This window comes from Macrosteles quadrilineatus, unplaced genomic scaffold, assembly GCF_028750875.1.
Source record: "Macrosteles quadrilineatus isolate MER2022 unplaced genomic scaffold, UCM_ALF_1.0 Scaffold_1__1_contigs__length_201487025, whole genome shotgun sequence".
In the NCBI taxonomy this organism is placed as follows: domain Eukaryota; kingdom Metazoa; phylum Arthropoda; class Insecta; order Hemiptera; family Cicadellidae; genus Macrosteles; species Macrosteles quadrilineatus.
Window position 1 is genome coordinate 171,793,568 of NW_026542594.1, and position 25,500 is coordinate 171,819,067.

A 25,500-nucleotide genomic window follows, 5' to 3' on the forward strand; every position below is an offset into this window, starting at 1 on the left:
CAAAACCTCAGTTATAAAGCTTAAATCTAATTAAAATATCAAACCATTTGTTCAAGATAAAAATATCCGCTGACAGCTAAGCTTCACGTTTAGGAGAGCGCTCTACTGTTAAATCTTAACACTATTTTCTTCCAACTCGTTCCTTACCTGTCAACTTTAGAAACAACTTTTCCCTAAGCTCTTCAAACCATTTTATAGAAGATAATGAGGTGGCAGTTCCGTATTTTCGTGTAAAATAAAATGTTATAGGTCACTATAATATACAATGTAGCAAATTATAAAAAAATAATAAATAACTTGCCCCATGCCTTTTAAATGACTAACAAACATTTTATAACACAAAATGTATGTTTATCTTTGTAACTAGTGTTTTTGGCAATACTTTAATCGGAAATGTACAAATAATAAATAATACAGCTGGCTCTTAAATTACCATTAGATGCATTTGAAGGAGGAAACCTATTTGTATTTAAATGCATTTGATGAACTCCCAAGTTGCTACTAACATTTTTGGTATGTTGGTACATCTGGTACAATGTGTGTTTTCTGCCTTACCATATTCATATATAAAAAATACGCCTTTTACTCTATTAATTGTATTAAAGGAGTCAATGTATTCATTTCAAATAGATTTGGTATAAAATAAGACTATAATGGTAGCTGATAAACGATTGATGTTATTGAGAGGTTATACATCTAATGGTTGAAAAATTCCTAAAATTCTAAAATATTATTCCCAAAATTGGGTTCCTAAAATATGTCTATATATAGGACGTAGAAAATTTTTGTGTACGATCTAGAAAATTTTAAATTTAATTAGTAAAATGATACGGTAATTTACAAATTACATAAATCATGTGATAAACTTGTACAATATGTTGTAGGCCACAACACACCAAAGTATCAAACGTACCTCCACCGAAGCACACCTGCAGACAAATTAAATTTCCATCTGTTTGGATATCCACATTATTTCCATACAATTCTTAGATTTAATACTATTTTAAAGTGACAATAATTATAACGTTACTAAGGTTTTCCGCCACTAGAAAGGTAATGTTTTGTATTGAAATGTCCAAAAACCATTCCTTATAAACATATGAAATTTGTTATCTATAAATCTGTTTAAAAAATTAGTAAATTTGTTTACGCCTTTTATTTTGTTAAATTGATGTTTTCCTGACATTTAGCAATAAATATTTAAAATGGCCACAATTTTCAAACAGTTTAAGAGTTTTTAATCATATTTTTTTCAAAGATTGCTAATAATACACAGATTTTTACAAGATTTTAACACTGAAAGCTTAAACCGTTTAAGAGTTATAAATGGTAAAAAATGACATATACAGCCATATGCTAAACAGAATGAGATTAAACCTTTTGCTTATTTTGGTGAACTCCCTGTATATTTATGTTTTATTTGTATATACTAATCTTATATTCATTTATAAACTTTTAAAGTACTGCAAAACATATATACGAAAAGTCAATTGCTCACCATAGAGCGTACCTTTATGCTTTTCACTACATAGTTTTGTACACACAATCTCGTAGGATTCAAATAAACACAGAGCCCGCGGCTGTAAAGAGAATATGAAAAGAGTAATATGAAGTCATAACATTCAGCCACCTGTTTCATACTCTATGTCATCACTTTATACGTGGTCTGTATGTGTGATACTTGCTATGGATTGCTTTAGCTACTCCCCTTTAAGCAGTAGGTTATACTACTGTTTTCATGGTACAAGTAAAACCTTTATGGCGCTATCGCAAGTAATACTGGTAATACTTAAACTCTTGTCGATATTTTTCTGAGTTTGATAGTACTTAAGACAGTGCCAACTAAAATATTCCTTACAGTAAGTTATTTACTACACCTTTGAAACTGGACCCATCCGTCCCTGAGTCTTAAAAGGCAATCATTTAAAGGTTTTAAATAAATTATCTTGACAGATGAAACAACTTATCTTAGTTAGTACAGATCAACACAGATCATCTGACAACATTTCTAGTAGTACACTCGTCCTTCACTCTTATTTGGGCTAATATACAGTATACAATTTTTGTTTTGTTTTCTCGATAATATTTGCTGTATTATTTTAAGTAAAAAATTACTTTGTAATTATGTATATATATAAATATTGTACATCTATGCAATGTTTGTTACGAATACTATTTAGGCAAGCAGGAGTTGTACCATTAAGTTCTCCTTCGTAATACAACATTAACAATGAATATAATCAAGTAGGATAAACGAAATGAACAGCTAGGTAACTAATTTTATGTTTAAATATATCTTCAAACAAACCCTGGTTATCATTTGATATTTGTGTACTGAGAAATCTGGTTAAAACCCCCAAAACTGTGTAAAAAAATTTAAAGTGTTTTTATTACTTACCAGCTAGAAGTATACAGTATTTATAATAATACAAGCTAGGAAATGTACAATAGTATTATCTGTCTGAGGTGAACGTAATCCGTACGTTTCGTGTCGTGTTTGTAATGATAATGCAGTTTGAATGTTGCCTTACTTTCAAATGATAATATAAGGAAGTGTAACGGAAGCAATCTTTATTTTCGAGAAGTATAGGTTTCTTGACGTGTTTATTACATATTGGGGTTTGTTTTCTTAGAATATAATTTTATTTAAATATATTTTTAAATGGCTAATAGAAAGTTATGTTAGTTCTAGGAGAAGGTTGTAAGTTAAAGGAACTCAGAAATGTCAACAATTGATCTTCTCTTGTCATGAGTGCTACGTAAATAACTTGTTAGTCTAATATTTAGCAGTTTAACCTAATCATGCCTTTGAAGCACAAGAACACAAAATAAAATTCCGATAATATAGAACTTTGGTCTCTAATGTTCAATTCCAGATAGGTTAAAATCTTAAAAGACGATTTACGATTATGTTCCTGAAGTAATGAATTGCATATCATATGAAACCAATACCTCAATCGTAAGACCTATTAAATTAGCTTAACATAAATGAAAAATATTACTCCTAAGTTTCACCACTACGATGTAATGATGAATGCTATTTAATGTTATTATCTAAACGTTTATATGAAACTTTGCATGCTATAATTGTCCTTGAACTTATAATAACCACACATGAATCAATTAATCCTCCCTGGTATTATAATAGTTTGTTGCAAATAAACAATCATTATTGAGTAGATTTCTGTTTTGACGTAGTAATACGGCATGTAAAAATTATGCTATCAAACTTGTTTAACATTCGTAAGGGAAAACTCAGGGGTTACATTACCAATGCAATTTCCAGCTATTGTGATTTGAATACAAATACACTTCACGGTATTCGTTGTTCAATTTGAACCCTCGGGAATTTTAGTCGTTCTGCCCATTAACATAATTCAGACTAGATTTACATTCTGATTTTAGGACGTAACACAGTTTTATACTAGTCAGAACTAAAATCCACCCTGAACTATGGTGAATTGAATAGAAGTAAATTATTGAATAGAACTACTGTTTCTGAATTATTGACATTAATTTTGGGGTTTTAAACGGTCAGTGTTATTATTCATACTAACTGGAATACGATTGTAAATCATTTTATTCTTATATTTTGACTTACACTTTATATACTGTATACAGTTTGTTTGATTATATACAAAAGATGATGATTCTCATGGAGAGTTACGGTTCAGGACGTTCTTGGAGGATTTGTAACCGGGTGTTCATTGTTGTATTAAGAATATTCAGCTTTTTAATATAGTCTGTTTTTATTTCAAGCAAGTATAGAAATTCTTTCTTTATGAAAAGAAATAAAAGGGCTTATATGCACATGTTTTACAGATAGAGCTAATAAAACAATTAAAAATAAGATTTACCAATTCATATGGACTCTAGATATTTTTAATACATAAATATTTTAAAGGTACATGATAAACAAAATACGATCATCATAAAGATTTGTATATGGAATCTCACAGGTGTAAGTATACAGTTTTCAGGTGTGTGTGTGTACAATTCAAATATACACAGAACCTGGTGCCGTAAAGAGAATATTAAGAGAATATTACATAAATATGGAGTAACTATTTAAATTATTATAGCTATCTTAAATTGTATATAATATTTCAAACATATAAATATGACAAATTTTACTAAACCTGTTCTTATTAAAATATTTAAAAATGTATAGTGCGTAAAACAAATTATAATTCTATTGACAACTCATTTATTTTGTATTTCATAAACCACCTCAGACAGGAGCCTGAGAGAAGCGTCCATGTTATTGCAGTTTTACTGAGATAATCTATGTGTTTACGCCTCAACCACAACCACTTCTAGCGTAGGCCTAACTGTTTTTGGTTTTATTTAACTTCGAATATTTCTCACATTTAGTAAAATGTTCATAATCAATACTTATTTAGTGAAATCAACACTTTAAAATGTAAACAACCTGTATAGACAAAATATACGTTTTTGTGGTAATAAACAATTGTTATGGTAATTCATATCCAGATTGATTTGTTTTTACTTAAATACATATGTTATAAATATGTTTAAATTTGCTCAATGGGTAATAGGGGATAATGAATACAAATCTTTCATTGTAATTATCACATATTTTATGAATTATTAATCGACACATAATTATGTTTTTTTACAGTTATCTGACAAAGTGGGCTTCTTTGCATTGGTTGTAGTACGCATAGTAGCTAATTGCTGCATTTACTTACTATTGCCAAAATTGCCGCACTCATTTTACTTTTGCCACACTCCAGTATTACAACGAAACAACTCAAAACATTGTTCTTTTGTCAGGCACGTAATACGGAACTTAATGCTAAAACATAATCTACAAATCAATTATATCAGGAAATAAATTTATTTGATTGTATCCATTGCATTAAAAGTAAAATGTTAACTAAAACAAGTTTATAATAGATTATCATTTCAAAATGCAAAGCTCTCTTTCTGTAACGGAATTTCTCCCTTATCATGAGGCTAAACTCGCAGTTCATGGCCATATCGGAATGTGTGGGATGTAGCTATTGTGGGTACTACATCATGGTAATAGAAGGAAATGGTGCGTAAACTGAAATCGGATATTTAAATGTTACAAAAATTATAAATACATTAACTGATTATAAGCAAACTTCAAACTTATGCTAACTTTAAACGGATGAAATAAAACGCACATATTATCTAATTACGTTACCTCAAACCGTATCCAATATTTTAAACATATGAACAAAACAGTGTTATAAAGACCCTACCTTAAGGGAGGACAAAAAATTGCTTATATTATACTTTTTTTTTGTTTAGGTTATAAGCCAGATTTTGTTGTACAATATGTACTATATTATATTATGTTTAAAATAAATTATGTTATTAACTTTTTATTTTGTAATAATTCACCAAATCCCCCAGCCACGGGGCTGTAAGAAGCGTCCATGTTATTGCCGTTTGGGTTAATCGATGTGTTTTCGCTCCAGCCACAACCATCGTGCCCTTCTACGGTAAATGTTTTTGGTTTTATTTACCGTTGCCTATTTATAATTTTTAGTACAATGTTCATTTTAACAGATAAAAAACCTGCAATATTACAAGTAGACTTTTCTTTAGAACAGTACCAAAGAATACCATTAAATAGTAATTCATATCTAAATTTATATAATTATACCCACCATTTATATATTTATATAATTTATATAAAAATATCGGTCGTAAAAATGTTTTAATTTGCTTGATGGGTAATTAAGGACAATGAAGTAAAATCTGTCATTTGCAATTATTATTTGCAATTATTGTGGATAAAAGCTTTAGCTATTAGGATGTCAACTTAACATTAACAAATTGCTAAAAAGCCATGGAAACTATATCATACTGGTATTGTAATTGTAATTTTCACTTTGAAAGTTACGAAAAACTCACAAAGATAAAATAAGATGCAAGCAAATGTATTAAATGTAAGCTTTAGGTTTATGTTTCTTAGATTTTTTGATCTAGAATGTCTGAAGAAATACATATTACTAGAAGAATATCTATCTTTTTAACACGATTGATAAAGCAAACGTTTTAAGACTGCCTTCAGATCGACAAATAACAGTTTAGTTACAAGAAGGAGCTACGACGAGAGCTAAATAAAGAGTGACTTTTAGAGATCTTAAAAGAGATGGTAAAACAAACGTATTACGTTCAAGTAGAATTTATTTTCCTCTTTGCTTTTCATTGTGCACAAAAACCTTTTATTGAGACCATTGATCTACAAAATTAATGAATATCATCGTAATTCATACGATACTCTTAAGAGGCCGAGGCCATACGATAACTGTGCCTATTCCCTTTTCTTTTTGGGATTAGATGTTTAAACAATATTTTTGCCAAAGAAGTGAATTTTTATTTTTGGTTGTAGTATGGAAATTTAAAATTATTTTGTATCTAACACCCAATTAATCAATGAAATCCAACGGAAGTCTTAATTAATGAATTAACCTACGTCGACACACAAAGTTCACATAAAAAACCATATGTCAACCATTCACGTTTCGTATGCCTAGTCTTGTTGTAGGTTTTAGATTCAGTGTAAATAACACCCAAACAAAACAACGTAATACTGGAGACTCCAGCTGATGTTTGCACAATAAAGAGTAGCTACGTGACGTCGAGTTGTCTCTTGGAGTTTGGTCACATACGAATCTTGAGTAGGAAGAATTTGTAAATTATTTATCTAATCTGTAAAAATCTAATTATTTGTTATTATTTATGTTCATGTGTAAATTTCTATCTGTGTATTTGATTAATGGACCTCAAGGAATATCGTAACCATTAATATAGTTAACTTTTAAATATTTTGTTCTGTAACCTTGTTGGTATTTTACTATAAACTAAAAACACCGTTGGTGAATATTGAAAGTAACTATACAAGATGAATAGTTATAAATATCATAGTAACATATTTAATGATATTTTTATCGATTAGCTGACAAAAACTTCAGTTATAAAGCTTAAATCTCATTAAAATATCAAACCCTTTGTTCAAGCTTAAAATATCCGCTGACAGCTAAACGTCACGTTTAGGAGAGCTTTCTGCTGTAAAATCTTAACACTATTTTCTTCCAACTCGTTCCTTACCTGTCAACTTTAGAACAAACTTTTCCCTAAGCTCCCCAAACCATTTTAGAGAAGATAATGAGGTGGCAGTTCCATAATTCCATGTAAAATAAAATGTAATAGGCCATTAGAATATACATTGTAGCAATTATATATATTAATTGGCAAACATGTTTCTTTGAAACCTTTTTTGTCAGCTTGTGTGCATCGTAGAGAAAATCTACGCATACTGATAAAAATATATTTTCCTTTAGATGTGCAGAATCCCTTTATAAATTATAATAGGCTAAAAAATAAACACAAAAAATGAATATAAATTTTATTTTATTTACATAGGTCTTATGGGTTGCCATGGTGGTGACGAAATAACAACGAAATATAAACATAAAATCAAAGCAAATGGAAGAAACTCCAATGACATGTTTTATTCACAGTGTGGGGTGAAAACAGAGCAGTCTGTACATAACACATTTTTGGTCGAGTTTCGACCACTGGAGGACCTCTAGTTATAATAAATAGTCATTAACTATCCCTATGCCTATTAAATGACTAACCAACATTTTATAACACAAAATTTGTGTTTATCTTCGTAACTAGTGTTTTGGCAATACTTTAATCGAAAATGTACAAAGAATAAATACAGCCGGTCCTTAAATTACTGTCAGGTGCTTTTGAAGGAGGAAACTTATTTGTATTTAAATGTACTTTGATTAATTCCCAAGTTGCTACTAGCATTTTTGGTATATTGGTACTTATGGTACAATGTGTGTTTTCAGCCTTACGATATTCATATGTAAAAAATAATCCTTTTACTGCATTACGAATTTATTAAAGGTGTCAATGTATTATTTTAAATAGATTTGGTATAAACTAAGTCTATACTGGTAGCTGATAAACTATTGATGTTATTGAGTGGTTAGGCATATAATGGTTGGAAAAAAGGCTATTCAATTTAAACAATTATAGGACAACTTAGAACTAATCATACTAATTTTGATACTTAAAGTAACGGTTCAAAGCCTTGGTCTTATCATCAGCCAACGTTAATATCCTGATAGAATTATAAATAGTTTAAGGACAAATATTGTACCAATTCTTGTAATCGGTCTTGCAAGGAATCGAACTAGTGACTGTCGTATTTAAAATTGAGGACTAAAAACTGTTTTTTCTTATCCTTACAAGGTGAAAGAAGAAATTTAAATCAGAGAAACTTTAAAAATTTAAAGAAAGAAAGTTAATAAAGTTGATATTTTTACCACCGTCCTTCGACCTTAAGGCTTTAAAATTAATCCTCAACAGCTATGCTTCCTTTTTCCTAGCTCAAGATATTTCATGGGAATTAATTCAATGAATTATGAATCTCTTACGGAATCAAATATATAGATAATTATTAGGGAAAAATATATGGATTATATTTTTCAAATTACATTTTGAACTGCAAAAAGATTAAACATAAGAGTTCTTAAATTTCGCAAAAAAACACCAATAAAGTTAATTATCTAGTACTCTTTGTACACAATTATTTATATAAAATAAAAGACCAAAATATTTAGCTCAATTTCAAACCTTTAAAAAGCCAATAAACTTGGATCAAACAGTTAATGACTGAATGAACTGAACTGTAAGTGAACTAATGGTTTCTGTTTAGTGTTCATTTAATGTTCGACAACACATTAATCTTCACTGATTTACTTTCTGTTTCATACTAAGCTAGAGTGTTAATACACCACTTATAAGTAAGTTACGAAATGCTTGATGTAGTTCATTGAAGTTTATCTTTAGTAAAATTATAAAAGTTAAGTATTTACGGTTAAATTAGATTAATTTATAAGGGATTTTTAAAATAAAATGAATCCTATTAAATAAACTATTTTGATTAGAATTAAAACTATAATAATAGTGAAATAAAATAATTGATCATTATTATGTTGCTTTTTACGAAGAGAAAAGCAATTTAAATCATTGATAAACAATTACGACGTACTTGCATTACACATTTTAAAATGAATGAATTATGATGTTATGTATCTCCTTTTTTGAACGTAGAGTACAATTATATATAATTACATTGGTTAAATATTAGAAATTTTAAAACTAAATTTTAAACCTAACGTGTCTTTATTTTAGAAAGGTTTAAGTTGCTAGAAAATATTTAATAATTGTCTTTTATTGGCAAGCGGTCTTAGTTAGAAAATACAATCATACATTACTTTGAGCTTTTGTTTCTTCTCAAAGGATTTCTAACTAACAAGAACATTATTTACAGTAGATGCTTCTTAAAATAAGCTCAAAAATAAGAAATAAAATCACGTTCATATAATTTCCTAAAGTTTTAACAGATCTTCATTCAATATGGTTTCAGATATTCTCTTCTCCTTACCTCTCCTTTATCCCAAATGAACTATTAAGTTAGAAGAAACTATTTCATTTGCAGTACAAATATGATCGATAGAAGTTATTTTTTTATGTACACATATTAAAAAGTAACAACATATGAAACAATCTTGCTACGAGAAATCTGATTCTCGCACTCCATTACCCTTGGTTCGCTTCTCTACTAAATTTATCAACTCACTCCTTCGTGCATAACGTTCTACCTACATCCTGTAATATTTTAACAGTCAAGTTTCCGACTCTTTATAAATATTATGCTCAATTAGTTATGTCTACTTATGAGCAATAATAAATTATCAAAAAAGACTGTGCTACCTATGGCATTTACTGCAAGTACAATTAAATACCAATGGTGGATCTTGATAGATCACAATTAATTATGAAGACAAACCAAAGGTCAGGTGATTAAGAATGCACGTTTCAATTGATTATGAAATGTATGGAGGTTTTTAGAATAAGCTCTAAGCCAAATACTATCTATAACTTTCAGTGACAAACAATCTATAATAAAATAAAGACAATCTATACAAACAAAGAGAATAAAATAAGTAAGCAATATTAGTACTAAACTATATTAGTTATTCCAATTACTGTAGTAGGATATCTGAATCTATACTAGCTACATTAATTTATTAGACTTCGTATAAAACCTTTCCAACCAATGTAGACATACTAGTGAGCTTAGTGATTATAAAAGTACCAACGCTACCTCTCACACTCAACTAATACACGATCAATCTTAGAACAGAAAATATAAGTGTGTATACATTTTGTTGAAATTAATTTTTTCTTCTCTTATCCGAGGCTGCTTTGTAGCTTTTTGGATATCACTTTTGAAACAAAATTATCGTTTTCAATATTTATATGTTATGAATGTAAAGAGTTAAAAGTACGATTTTTCTTGATCTTTTTTTAAATTTGAATAAATGAAACATTGCCCCAGAGATTTCAGCCAACGAAGGCTCGTAAGTTGTATTACATAAATTCATAACGTGCAATACGTTTACAAAGTTGTTTAACATCCTGCAATGATTTTTTGTCAAGTTCCCTGAAAATGTTCAATTTCAAACAATTTAATCTAAATTATCTGTATTTTTAAATTTATAGTAACTTATTACAAATCATCCTGTAAATTTAACATTATAAATTAAGTTCTGAATTCCACTCGGCATTCGATCTTTGAGTTCCTGCCCTTCCCGTGCGCGGTTACACTAACATATTCAATAAATATACTACTACCTAATTCCTTGTTAACCTTAAAGACATTTATGTTTTACACAAATAGAGCTGTAAAAGTTGGAGAACAGTTATTTAGTCCTTCAGTAATACAGTATACATTTTTTGATACAATTTAAATGTATCTATGACAAATTTTGATCGGAAAACTTTGTATCACTTGGAAAGAATACATAGAAATTTTAACATTTCTGCCAGGGTTATATAAATATAGGGAGATAGTAACTATTTATAAGTCCTTTGCATTCAACGATTGAATATTTTGTACTAATACTGCTAAAGTAGAGCTTAAATTGGCTGTACTGTTTAAGAAACTAACTGTGCTCAAGTTGTCCCAGTTGGAATGTGTAGCAACGTCTAGAACACACTTCCAATATAAGTTATTGCTCCAACCAACTCTTGTATTTTATGTTTTGTCGTTCGGTTGGAAATTATTAAATTTGTAACTTAAGTTATGTTTCGTGCTATTTCTTGATACAAAGAGTAAATGTATATCAATGCATATCTGCTCAAATATTAAACGATTGAATGTATATACTAATTTGCTTCATAAAATTAACACACAGTTAGCATTAAGTATACATACCAATAATCTGAAATATTTGGGGAGCGAGTCGGTCTAGGGGTTAGATCGTGGGACTTCGGTTCCTGGGGTCCCGGATTCAAATCTCGCTAAATCGCCAATAGATTTTATCGAAGTGATAATGCCATAACCACTAGGTCTAGTCTGAAGTAATGTGAAAACGATTCCGGTACCGTGCCTAACGTCCTAGGAAAAATATCTTAAATATTTACAGTACAATATTTATCAAACAAATATCTCCCTCTGCTACAACGCATATAAAATGGATTTTTAACAGACTTATTGTTTTTAATTACAAAAGATGTAACTCTGAGGGATAAAAAAATACCATTACTAAGTTTTTTTATTAACAGCCGAAATAGTCATTACCTATCGCAAAATTAATATTTGTTAAGCCATTTTTTTGTTTGCCATTATGATACACCTGGTGCGAAATTGTAAATTTTAAGAAGTGAACAGGCAATGTTAGCAAACGAATTGTAATCTGTGCCTTTTTCTAACTGTATCTGATATTTTGGAATCGTTTCAACTTAAAGAAGTGAGAATAAAACACCTGTACACCTGTTTTTGTAATTTTATTGAGAAAATATTTTATTCTGTTCTTGTTTGCTGTTCTCGTTGTTGTTCTTGTTGTTGTTCTTGTTTGTTGTTGTTCTCTTGTTGTTGTAGAGAAAGATCAACCGCTTTTAGGCAAATCGGGCGGAGTTTCTTATACTGTCATGAAAAGTTAAATAGATGTGTATACTAGCTTTTTTCAATTGGTTCACCTTACACTGATATAGGCAAAGTGTGTGTTAAAATATTATGTAACCAGCCTTTAAAAAATTAACGAAACATGACATTTTTTTATTAAAAATCTTTGAGCGTTCTCTCATCGAATTGGCGTCTCTCTCAATGTAAAAGACAAGTCGGATCATGTTATTTTACTGACAGGGGCTTAACACTTTACAACAACAATACTGTCACTTCTCCCTATCAGTAACAGTCACTTTTGAAAGACGTCTGTTTGGATTCTTTTTGAAATTAACTACTTTACATTCTCTTTTTTATGATATATTAAACGTGTGATAATTTTTTTTTATTAACAAATAAGTTATTCATATTTTTAATTAAAAATACTTATGAGTATTCTATCAAAATTAAAAGAAGAATAAACAAACAAAATGATGCAAAAATACTAATGTATCAACAATCCTGTTTTTTTATAAGTTGTATGTCAATTTTATTGTATGTACCACAAAGATTGCATTGGCATTGGATAAGAAAAAGCTTACGTTTTATTCAATTAGGGCTTGTTTTTCATACAATCTTATTAAAACAATGACTATGCAACATACAAGTAAATTTGAGTACGCCTGCACGATTTGTTAAACCTAGTCAAGAATGAAATGCATTGATAATCTAAATAAAGCGACACACCTTTTGTTCGATCCGTCGAAAAAAAATATATTAATAAACTTTACTATAGTTAGTGATCTTTTTGACCCGAGGTCAAGTTTTACGATCTAGGCAAAGTCGAGGTTGGAAAATGAGCAAGGGTTAAAAAGACACTTTTTGCCTGTGTGGTCATTTATATTTTTCTTCCTATTGCATTATTAATTAATAAACTAAGCTAGAAAACGAAATAATCTTTATGTAAAGTTAATCTTTTAAACCGACTACCAACTTGTTTTCAATTCTGCCAAAGCAAAGAAACAGCTGATTAATATAAGATTCAATCATTTTGTGTTTTACGATTGTGTTACAGTCCATTATACCATCGATATGGTGAGCAGTACACAACAATAGGCTAACACCTTACCCAACAAATCAATCGATAAATAATGACGATCAATAGGATTGCCACAATCAAAATTTATAACTATTTACAACAGCTGATTATTCCCGAGGGAGTAAAAATGCTACTTTAGATCCACAACGCATCCATTAAAACCGGCTACTTTTGCTGCATTATGACGAAAAATATTTTTACGAGTACCCTCAGAAATAACTTTACTAATTAAATGGTAGTAATAGTTAAATAGTGCTAGAAATTTTGAAAGAGAGAGGGGAAGCAATTCACGTTTAATAAACTGTAACAATTATAGGTATATTTCTAACTTTTATTTCTTATTCGATAACTATCTCTTTTACAATACTTATCTGCGAACACCATATTTTTTCATCTGGATAAAGAACATGTTTGATATTTAAGTAACTCTTATAAAAAAGTATTAAGCTACATTTATATGTCTGTCCAAGGTGGGATGTCCAATACGATGAAGCTTGTCTGAAGGAAATGGGTTTCTGTAACAGATCTTTAGAGTAACGTTGATAGGATGGATATAATAGGGAGGCGAATTGCTTTTCCATCCACAATGCGCATGGCTTACATGGATGTTCTGCGAACTTGATTGGTCTTCCAGATATGAAATTAGATGGATTTTAGAATATTGTAATACGCTTCTTGTGACAAAGGATGAAAATAAACCATTTGGGAATGGTTCACCTTGTCAATAGAATTAAATGTAGTTTTTGATATTTTATTTCCTGTAATAAGCAGTTTAATTTGGATGATTTGTTTGTATATTTTGGGCCAAACAAATAATCAGGCGAATAAATACAACTCCTAGTCCAACTCAACAAATTAGTGAAAACTAAGTAAATTTTCTCTCCCTATTTTTTAAATAATTCACAACTTTTAAAAATTCAAACCAGCCTTAAAATACAAAACATTTTTTAAAGTGATATTAAAAGTGCTTTACGTTTTAAATAGTTTTCAGTGTTTCCCTAAAGGGAACATATAAATATTTGTAGATTGCCTGTTTATTGATATCCGTTTGTAAAGAAGCAAGTAACCCTTTTCAGTTAACATTTTGAAGAATATATATTCTTTGCATCACTCATAGAATCTCCGTTGACTTCCCCTAAGTAGGGGGCTTTGGTCACCCCTGGGTCCATGACTCAGCAGTTTTTAAAATTCTGAATTGCAGATTTTAAATTGCATGACTCAGCAGTTTTTAAATTGGAAAAGTTTGTCTTAAGCTTTAGGAACATCGTTAATTTATCCATCCAAATCTTAGTCATGGCATTTTTATTTTATTTTTTTGTAATATATTCTTATTTTGAGTTGGTAGTTGTGTGACTATGCACATGCTGGAAAAGTAGCATACTTAATCTTTCATATTGTTGCTGCTGTTCCCTCATTAATTTGTTTACTTCCCGTTTTAGAGTTCGGACATTTACGGCATCAGTGTCGTTTACACCATCACCTAAATTTCGTATTTGATTATTAGAAGCATCGAAGCTCCCAGGATTGAAAAGTTCGTTTGGACTCTTATTCTTCATCAAACAATGGTTTTTTAAATAACTTAGATTTATAGCATCATTATCTAATGTTGGTTCTCCAACATTTTGCAATATCCGATTCTTCATGTCGTAATTACCACTAGGAGTTAAGATTAAGCTCTCTTGGGATTGATTGATATTTTCTTTCCGAAGAACATAGTCTTCATGACGTCCGAACTTGTCTACACTCATTTTTGTACTGAATCCTCAACACGTGTGAAACAGTAATAAATACTTTCTTGAAATTAGGTCAAGGTCATTCAGAGTAATTTTTAAAAAATAAACATATTGACCTAACGAATTAGGTCAATATGTTTATTTTTTATTTTTTATTATTTTTTTTATTTTTTTTTATTTATTTATTTTTTCTTATTACAATTGTCACACATACCATTTTCTAAGAATACAATATCTAACAATAATAGATGTTTCAAATTTACAATTAATTATTTACAAATTTTCAGGACTAGAGTAGTTGAAGTGTTAATTCTGTCGAGTTATTTCCTGTTTGACCGTGAGAGACAAGACATAGTTTTCCAGCTTCAATCGACTCCACATCTTCATTTTGAAGCAATGTAACAAATCGCTTTGGAAGATAAATTTGAAATCGAGGCATGTCTCCTCCCTTGTAAGGCGCTTCACTTAATGCTGCAACGATTCCATCACCAACAGATGTATCCACTTTTTTCATAAAGTGAATTATGTACTGTTTCTTTTCCTTCAGCTCAAAGCATTTTTTAATCGGTAGTATGCTTGATTTTGATTGTTGATTAAATAAATCCACCAAGGTCTGCAGTTTTGAGTCAGCCATTATTTGTGTTGAATGATGATATTAGGGATGTTGAGATAATACTGTTGAGCTCCTGGCTCCAAAACTCTATTTATGCCTATACCCCCACCACTCTATCCCCTCCACTAAGGCTCACTTTATTTCACTTTCTAGTGTTGCTTTTAAACCATAAGCATTAGATATGGCACAGTTAGAAAATCTATGTTTGTTGCATCTAACACCAATGCATATTCCAGGAAAATTTTGCTCTTTTTTTCTCATAATGTTATAAACTGTTGCTCTTGAAGGGACATACAATGATAAAAATTCACACTTTTCTAAACCTGATGTAAAAATAAACTTGTACTTGCTACAATATTTTATCAGTATGTTTTTAAGTTCGCTGTATTCCACAAATCCTTCATGCCATGATAAATGATGGAAGAATTTCGAAAGCCACTTGTTGGTTCTTGAATTCTTTTCATTAAGATTATGAAATGGAAACGGTGCTTTAAAAAGAAAGTAGTTTGTTACGCCAGATTTTAGATCTAAAATAACTAATTCTTTCACTATGTATTCATCATTGTTTCCTCTGAATGCTTGAAACTCAATTACACAAGAGTTGTGTTCAGATAAACAAGAAAATTCTTTCCATCGGTACTTTTGTGCATCCATCATGAATATCCGTATGCAACTGCAATTTTGCACAGTTAACTTCAATTATATGTGTTTCCCCCACCACTTGTTAAATACATTGTGTAAAAGCTTCTCTGTTTCATTAACTACTTCATACTCATTTCTTCACTTTTTATCTTAACTGATTCTTCTTCCATTACACTCAAGTCATTTATTGTGTTTTGAGGGAGTGTACATATCAAGTTACGGAACAGATAAACCTCTTGTAGCAATCTGTTGTATATTGAATTATCTAACGGGCTATAGATCAAAGGAGTGTCCTGTCCATCTTCAATCGTATTCACCAAATAATCTTTAATTGTTGTTTTAGATTACTCTAGTTGGTGCATGTATCTTTCAATAGCAGGTATAGAATTAATCAATATTTCCAATTCATCTCTGTTAAGAAGCACCTTATCATCGTGGGATGAAAGGTTTCTAACTCGTACAAATAAATCACCACGAACTTTAATATTACCAACTTCAATATCAGAACTTTCCACAGTTATATTAGTTTTCTTCCCATATACTTTGTTAATGAGGTGGCAATGAATTAGGTGTATGGATTTGTTAAAAGAGTTCCATGAATCTTCAAAAAATGTTATTTGTTTTCCTCCATGATTGAGTAAAACACCTGGTGAATAATCCAGAAATTTACAAAATCCAACCGTAACATTTTTGTTGGTGCATACGGATAAGGGATATACAATGCGCAAAAATATTTCACTCAACATGAAAAAAGGAATGCACTCTTGTTGTTTTTTCATACGTTTGTTTGATGTTTTCTTTTCAATGATTATTTTTTCTTGTTGGTTATTTTGGATCATTTCATTGGTATTGGTTGTATCATCTGTGTTATCTTCATTGATTTTTCTTTTCAAATTTTGCGTCAACAAATATTGTTCATTGTTAGAATTTTCAAGATCGTTTTCTTTTAGAAAATAACTGTCGTTTTCCGACTCGTTGTGTAAATTTCCGAAAACCTCCATTTTGTTGAAACCGATGTTTCCACGATGAATGTGCTTTCAAGTCTGAACCTTTTCATGTGTGTCCACTCATATTTATACCGATTTCAAGATATTAGGATGGGGATAGGTGTCATATTACAACACTTTTTTTACATTCCCTGTAAGCGGGGTGTATGTGACAATTGAATCATGCAAGATCAAACAGTAAGCCGTAGTGTTTGCAGGGATATTATCTTCAAACTCTAGTTCCAAACGAATGTCAACTGTTGATGATTTTAACGATTCATTTTGTTTTGAACAGTCAATAACAATTATCGGGGCATCGGGTCAAGCAGGGGTGAGTTTGTTTTTCCATTGTAGGATGATTGAAATCTTGCATACATATCATACAGTAGAGAAAATCTGTTTTTTGTAAATGTAACATTTAAGTTGTCATATGGAAAAAACTGAGAATTGAGAAACAACTTGACATTTGTAAGATTACAATGGTCAAATTTTCCTGCATGTTTAGTTATTTCATTTCTTTTTCCAGTTTGCAATGCAAATATAACATATCTTGGTTTCTCTAGTTGAGTAGAGGTTTTTATGCTCCATGTGTGTCTTTGTGTAGTTGGGAGAGATGGGTATTCGTGCATTTCCCAACTCCTAAAGGGTAACACAATTTCCCGGTCCGAATTTAACTGCTTCAGAATAGCTAAGCGATGTTCATCAGCTATTTTAAGATGAGGTACTCTCCAAACAATCTTATCTAGAAAAACTTTCCACTCCAATTTATCTGCGGTTGTTCCATCAGGTGCAACAATCAAATCATTGTTTGTTGATGAGCGTAATAAAACTAACTCATGTTTTATATTAATTATTATCCTTTTATAGTCCTCTGTAAATCCAAGTAGCATCCAAAGTGGCACGCAAAAATCAAAGTATCCATTGGACGAAGGTGTAAAAGAGTTATGAGAAGGTAGTACCCAACCAGATGTATGTAGACTATTAGTTTCCTTGGATGATAAAGAAACAAGGTTTTTTAAAGTACTAGAAATGCCTACTCGCTTAGTAGAGTCTACTGTAATCCCTGATAATTCATACCTGATTTCTTCGAATAGATACGACATTGGATTGTTAATAAATGGCACAGTTGAGCCTGCTGTCATTCCATCTTTTTTAGTTACCCTACCTTCTATGTATAGGTAACTTTCACAAGGTAATGTGTAAGCATCCTGTTGTTGAATTGGTATACGAATTTCATCGTTATTTCCAAATTTTGATGAAGCGTAAGGATGATGAGTGTGGTACTCTTTTTCCCAAAGGCTCTCGTCGAACAGAGGTCCTTGGCGAATGTCCAATACGTCCATGTTCACTTACAATCAATCCAATTTCTTCCAAGAAATTTATGTTTTCTCTCGTTAACTGGTTGCTAGTTGCTGAAGAAATGAGAGCTTCCTTTGGAGACTCTCTTCTTATAAAGCTTAGCCCCATTGATTTTTTTCTTTTACGTTGTGGCTCTAATGTGCAGCCTCAATGATATATCTTCACCTCTAAAGTCCACAGGGTTATCGTCTTGATCTAATATGCTCACCTCAATGTCTGAAATAGAAGTGGTATTTAAAGGCAGGTACACGAGGTTATGAGGTTTTTCAATTATTTTAAATCCTGGTGCAACAGTCGGGTAAAATGTGTGTAAAATATGGTGGTTACCACCGTTTTTATACGATCCTTGTACAATATTACACATTATATTTATTGTATTCACTTTTATTATATTTACTGTATCTGGTCCGATATGAGTTTTGTTAGGCTCCAGTATTTCGGTCGATGGGGGAAATCCTAATAACATTCCCAAAGACTTTGGTTGTTTAAAATCAATGTAAAATCTTGATTTAATTTCTGTTCTTAGTAAACTATTATTCGCTTTAATTTCAATATTTTCTTTCCCCATTTTCTTTTGTAGTTCCTCATTAATGGATTCAATTTCATAAGAACCTGTGCCCAACGTAACTGTTTCCATAAACTGTGACCCATCACTGGAACGCTTTTTCTTGTAATAGTGAAATTTATTGTTTACATCTTCCGTTATGTTTGGAATGGAATTGTATGTTGTAAAGTCCAGAAGGGTGACCTCCCATATTTTATCTTGTTGTAAATGTAAAGCAGGAAATAGAGTTGTCCGTAGACTTGATGTTTTTCCATCAATCGCCACTGTATATGATGACATCTTAAAGCATACTAACACTTGTCGCTAGAAACTCTAAACATAAATGACCACAGACAAGTGTATTGAAGTTTTGCATCCTATCATAGTTATACAAAATTTCATCCGCTCCAATAAAATATTTTTGAAGCTCTAGAGGTGGAGGAAGATTTCCAAAACTATCAAAGTAGTAAACTTTATTTTTAAGTTTCTTATAACAAACCCAGTGAGTCCCCGGACCACTTGATGCATCTAGATTAACTATACCCGTTTCATTTTTCCATATTTTCTTCGGTAGTCCATCTCTCATGAAAACACCTCTGAAGAATGGGATTTTCAAACATGTTGCATACATGATTAAATCTTCATTTGACAGAGCAATATTCGGTATAACTAGTTTGTTTTCGTTATTTCTTATGCATGATTGTAAGGTTTCAGGTATAATCCTTTTCCAGATTTTATCATGGTCCACACTGATGTATTTTTTGATGTTTTTTTTTCTTATTGCATCTTTTTTTCTTTATAGTTCCACCACGTTTTGTAGTAACCTTTCGACTTTTTTTCCGATGTTTCCTTCCACCTCCTATTGCTGTTTTTGCTTTCATGGCAGTCGTTACAGCTAAAGCTGCAGCTCGCTCACCAATACTTGAATCCCCCGCCTTCACTCTATCCCAGGCTTTCTCAGCCAAAATCCTGTCAGCAACAGTCCTGTTAAACGAATCCGAATATTTTGAATAAGCTATATCGTGGTCTTTACAGGCTTTATCTAGTTTATTTATTCCGGGGTCCCCTCGTGTCAATCTTTCTTTCAGTTTAGTTCCAGGACCACAATACTGATATCCACCAGGTAAATGAAGCTCCACAGGTAACGAGTCAATCCCTGTATTAATCAGTCTTCCAATTGGGATCTTGCGGAGAAGAGATTCACTTGCTGTTATAATTGTAGAAGCTAAACCACCTCCTTTCTTGTGAGTGACCTGTCTACAACTGACCATTATAATATGTTGTCTTTCCTTATATGTGTTACCATAAAGTATTCAGTAGAGACCAAGTCACGACTGAATGATCTGTGAAAGTGTACTAATTTATATATCCTTGATTTCTAAGTTCTTGAGTTAAAGCAATAATTTCATTATCAACCCCCGTGTGTCCTGCTTGCTTGGCTTCATGAAGTAAACGCATCCTATCAACCAGTTTATTAATATCATTATAATAAATTATATTAGTATTATATGCATTTTTCATTGATATACCGCGTCCAGACTTAGTATTCCGTGGTGGAAATAACTTCACAATAATCTTTTCATATTTTTTTGATTTGTTACGGTATACTGGAGCAAGCGAAGAATACCCTTTTCGATGAGCATTTGTTGCTTTCATAATCTTTTTAAAATCTGCAAGATCCTTGGAAGTGTATTTTGTTGGATCTGTTTTAAAAATTAGCTCAAAAAGGCCTGGTGTGCCAGAGTAAGTCTTTCCTTTGATTGTGAGGTTGTCATTACCACCAGTAGATATTACACTGTTACCAATCATTATTTTGTTATTTTCAACTCTAGCACCGTATACATGACATTTTCTCATTGGATGCTTTCCTTCCAGCATTTTCATAATATACTTTCTTGTTAAAACTCCTTTTTCACCTATATCTGAAGCTATTGCACTGACATTTGAAATAGAATTATCCACAAACACACGTGTTGCTTCTTCGTCTACATCATTTGACTCACTTTCACCATTTATCTCTTCATCTTCATCATTTTTGGTGCTATTTTCTTCAGGTATATCATTGTCTGTTACATTGCTACTATTGGTATCATCTTCATCATCATAATCAGTTTCTGATTTTTCTTCTTCTTTTATATGCCTGCTATCACTTGGTAGAAGTGAGATCAATTCATCATTTTTCGGAATTTGTCTTTCAAATTTTCTTGAAATTTCCTTAATAGGATTTATTACCGGTTTGAAAGTTGTTTCTAAGTATCGTTCTCTTTCCTGAATTCCTAACTTCAAATCACGTGACTTTTTCCTTATAGAATCACTAAGAAACTTTATTTTCTCGACTAAGTCTTCTCGATTGTCCATGTTAACTCCGTAAAGGTTAGTATGTAAATGAAATCAAATCAATCTCATACCATGATATATTGGTCAAACCCTATTCTGTATCGGCCTTGTTGAAGTGGATGATCTTTGCTGATAACTAGGAAACCATACTGTTCACTCCATGCTTGACAACAGCATTCCTTAAATTTGGAAAACGTCATATCACAGCCAATATGGTCATTGTAAATGTGTTTTAGGTTCATATCATCTTGTTTGAAAATCACAATCAAGTTAACATTGTCTCGAATTAATTGTTTGGGAATTTTACTATACGTCTGTCCAATATATATCGAGTCAATGTGGTTATGTCTTCCCATGGCGAAATAACTTGATATTGATTTGTGATTTTCAGATGAAACATCATCAAATATAAAAACTGAGTATGGTTTAACCTTGTTTGGCGCAACAACAGAGTTACTTGAACTAAATCTAAAATATCCAATTCCATCAGCGTCACTTAGGATCTTTTCTAGTAACTGGTATTTTGGTTGCTCTAATGATTTTGAAAATATATAGACATTGTTGAAGTGCAAACCATTTGCCTGGGTTAAAAGATTGAAAACAACATTAGTTTTACCACAATTTGACGGGCCTGATATTATACACCTAATTGAGTCAGGTAGTAAACATCCATGTCTACTGAATTTTGTATGATTTTAAATTATCAACTGTCAAATCGTCAATGTTAAGAACATTCAGTTTCTTTTCATGTTGCATTATTCTAAAACTCATTTTTATTTAACTGTGTACATTCCTAGAACACCTGCGAAAGAATAATTTAAACTCTCATATCAAGTCCTTTTTAGACACCCAAGAATCATGTGATTTATCGAATCCCAACCAACGAACGTATACTTTATCTTTCTTTCTTTTTAATATTTTTTCTATGAGATAGATATTCCCAATATTCGACTTCAACAATTCATGGCCATAGAAACTACCTTGAAGTATTTCACCTTTATTATCTTTAAGAATGTATGTCTCTGGAATTGTAGGCTGTACTCTATAAATATTGAAGACCTCATTAGTCCAATTTGGCAAATATCCTTTTGTAAACACGTTTTTGTATTTGCTAATTCTAACTTTATCACCAGGTAAAAACTTCTTTGGAGGTAACTTTTCTTGAGTCGGTGCAGTGTTTTTTTTTATTCTTTTCATGACAACATCTTCATTTTTCTTATTCACTTCAATAGGTTTCATTCCTATAGTCCTATGAAATTTGTTGTTATAAGTGTTGATAAGGTCTGCTAAAATATTGTACCATACATAGTTTCCTTTCAGAGAAAACCGTTTGAACATTAGCGTTTTTAGCGTTCTATTAAATCTTTCAACGATTGCTGCTTTCATCTCACTTTTTGTTGAATAATGGTTGATCTTATAGCGATTCATGAGGTTTGAAAATGTTTTGTTGAAGAACTCCTTTCCATCATCAGTTTGTAAGTGAATCATTTTGACACAGCTCGATTTTATTAATTTTTCCATAGCACTTGCTACTGTTTCCCTCTTTTATCTTTTAATGGAGCTGCTAATGCCACCTTTGTAAAACAGTTTATTAAAGTTAATATGTATTTATAGTTCCTATTTACTTTGCTGTATGATTTCATTTCAACGAGATCCGCTTGATACAAATCATTTACACCTTTTAATACAGTATTCCGTCTAGGATAATACCTCCTTGCAGGTTTGTGAAGCTCATTTACAATTGCTCGTTTTGTATGATTCATATTTTTTACCGTTATCTCCTTTACTGTTTGACGACTATAACAATACTGTAAGCAAGCTCAAATGTTCGTTGTAATTATATCACTCTTCTATGGAAATATCAATTGCATTAACGAAGTGAGTAGTGTCCATATGGCAGAGTGTGAATACCATCTTGTAATATAACACGTTTATCATCATATGGAGAAAGCGATTTCTTGGTTTCTCTAACACTAAACAGTTGATGGTTGAAACTTCGGATATTGTTGAACGTTGCAGTGTAAGTAATATGTTCTTCCAAACAATGTTTGTAATTTGCAAAAGTAATGTTTTTCTTTACAAATGAATTTTTTATTCCTTTTGCTTTCTTGATACAGTTCAGTTCTTCAAATTCAATAGCATACATCTTTGAAGCCAAAGCAATTATTTCTTTAAGCAGATTACCATTCGCTTCATCCTTAAACTTTCCTATTGCCTTTTTATTTTGATTGTCATACAGTAGATGTGTTTTGGGATAATCTGAAAAGTCTAAGTCATTATTGTAAGGAAATACTTTTAAATCATAGTACATGTCATCTGTTTTAATCCAATAAATATATGAGTCTGTATCCATGTAGCAAATTCCTATATTATCTCTTCCGAAATATTTCACCATTTTGTTGTAATGAAAATCATACATTAGGGTTTTTGATATATCCAAAATACTCATTCCTACATACAAAGGTCTATCCATTTTAATACTAGTTTTATCCATGCATACTGCTACTAAATTTTCATTGATTATGATGGATGTATTAAAGTTTGGTTTTGCTGCAAGTTTTTCTAACTTTCTTGCATCGGTCACCAATTTAACATTTTTATGTTTCCTCTTGTTTTCAAGAGTCTTTCCAAATATAGCGTTATTCATTAATTTATAGAAGTCTTTTTCAAATGTAGAGTTTGCTTTTGTTCTCCTTGAAGTATTTGAATCAATGTATGGCTTCAACCAGCAAGACTGTTTGAACTGAATAGCTCTATGTATTTTTGAAACCTTAAGTCCTAATTGTATTGCCTGTTGTATAATCAAGTAGTGCGCTACATATTTTGTTTTGTTGCATAAAGTAGTCATAAGCTTTTTGTGTTTTTTCCCAGGGGGTGTCTCTGATCGCGGTAGTAAAGGTAAATCATAGTGATGATCATGTAAGGCCTCGTTGTATTCAATATCACACTCTAAAAAGTAACCCACCTCACCATCAGGTTGTATTTGCAGAATATCACCTATATTGCAGGGGTCAACCCATTTAAATTCACCATATGGTAGTGGCTTGGACATCGCCCTTCCATATAAGTTATTGGCATCAAAGTAACCTAGAAATATAGACACTTCATTTGGATTATAATCGGCTAAATACTTATTATTCGCCTTTACTCTTCTAGTGATACTTTGGGTTATACCACCTCGAATTCCAGATTCAATCATCAATAACATATCAATATCAGTCAAGAGCTGAAGGTTGCATTTGGTTTGTTTTAACATGGCCTGCCATGCTAATCCAGGTGCTGTACAGTAATAAAGTGGATCAAGACCATAAGCCTTAAAACATGTATTCCGAAACTCCTCCATTATGTCACATAACAAAGTCACATCTAATGAAACATAAAAATCATTGTATTCCCCCAAATTTTTAAATTTCATTTCTTCCCAAACACGGCATGCATGTTGATAATCACTGGGATCAATATCCTCCTCTGTAAGCTTACTATAAAATTTTTCAATGGGTGGTAATGACGTTTCATTAAATCGTTCAAGAGAATCAATGTAATCATAACAAAACACACCTTTTCTTATTACTAAATCAAGTTTATCCTCAGGAACTAGTTTTCTGGTCTCAACCAAATTACTTCTCTGAAGATTTTCCGTAAGTTTCTGTAAGCTGCAGGACATAAATTTATATGAATCGATAAATTTTAGTTTCATTTTTCCAACTTTTTTGCTGAAGCTTATAAAATTCTCATTTGTTGTTGCTAGGACATCAATCGATCCGCTATCTCTTCCAAGCTCAGGAATGATCATGTGGGAATCATATTTCTGTAGATTATGTAGCACTACAGGAATGAATTTTGGTAGCTTATAATTAATATTACACGAATTACATGCAGGGCCCCTGTATTCCCCGGTTAAATGGTCATGATCTTTTACCTTCGGATTTAATTCTGTAAAAATTTGATCACAAATATAACAGTGAGCTGCAGCCTCGTGTATCGCTTGTTGATAATCTGTTAACTCTTCCATTGGAATGATATGACTGTACAGTATTTCTACTTTTGCTGCAATATCATAAAGCTCATCGATAAAGTGTTTAGCTACATTTTCACCTCTGTATATCTTGGGTTTGGATGTTAGATCATAGTATTCCAATTGATCATCAGTTAGAGTGGATTTTAACATTAAAGCATAACTATTAGGTTCATGCTTTTGGTATTTAAATCGAGA